The sequence below is a fragment of the Schistocerca piceifrons genome, chromosome 1 (genome assembly GCF_021461385.2).
Source record: "Schistocerca piceifrons isolate TAMUIC-IGC-003096 chromosome 1, iqSchPice1.1, whole genome shotgun sequence".
NCBI classification, from domain to species: Eukaryota; Metazoa; Arthropoda; class Insecta; order Orthoptera; family Acrididae; genus Schistocerca; species Schistocerca piceifrons.
In genome coordinates, this window is record NC_060138.1 from 98,358,527 (window position 1) to 98,359,493 (window position 967).

Consider the following 967-nt stretch of genomic DNA (forward strand, 5'->3'; position numbering starts at 1 on the left):
ATTAATAATTTTACTTATGAAATGTAAACTTTGTAATATAAAAGTTTTTTTTAATCTACAGTAAATATATAAGCAGGAACAACGTTTAGCATTTACTAGTATTAGTTGCGTTATCATTCATTCATGTTTAGGTTGTAATTTATATCTTAAAATCGATTTAGAGATCCTAAGGTCTGCTTCAGGGGGTAGTCAGACAGGGCCAAGTCTTCATTTTAGCGTTTATTATTTTCCGTTGCGCACATTTATTTTTACACCTGCCTGGAGTAGCACCTTGGTCGACGAATCCTGATTTTTGTTCGCACCACCACGTCGGTCGAATTAGAGTCTGGAGACATCGTGGTGAAAGACTGTTGAAATGTTTATTGCCTGCACCGGTAGTATCGTTTGAATTCCACCCCCGCAACCCTTAGTTCGCATTGCTGGTACGCTAACCAGCTACCATTACATCACTGAAGTGTTGGAGCCCGTTGTCCTCCCACACCTTCGCAGCTTCCCGACTGCCACCTTGCAACCAGGATAATGCGCGACCCCACGTGGCACGCAGTCGGATTGCATTGTTGCCTTCGCTTTCCTGTTCTCTCGCCTATCGAAAAGGCCTGGTCGATGACAGCAGAACGACTGACCATGGACGCACCACCCGCAGCTACATCAGATCAACTCTGGGAAAACACGGAAACAGTATGGACTGCTGTACCCCAACAACACATCCAGAGCCTCTGATTCATTTTTGAGGAGTATAGCAGCGGTTGTAACCAACAATGGCAACAGTCAATACTTATTTCATCGTCTTCCTATTTGCACTTTGAGCTGTATTTTCAGTCACGTGATCCATGTACAACGTGTTATCTCGAAAAATACGTTTGGCTGCGATATCTCCAGTCCTTTTTATAGTTGCATTTTGGGTGGTCAGCAGTGTATATAGAAAAATGGAAACAGGATTAAGTTTTTATACAGTGAAGAACTGTTA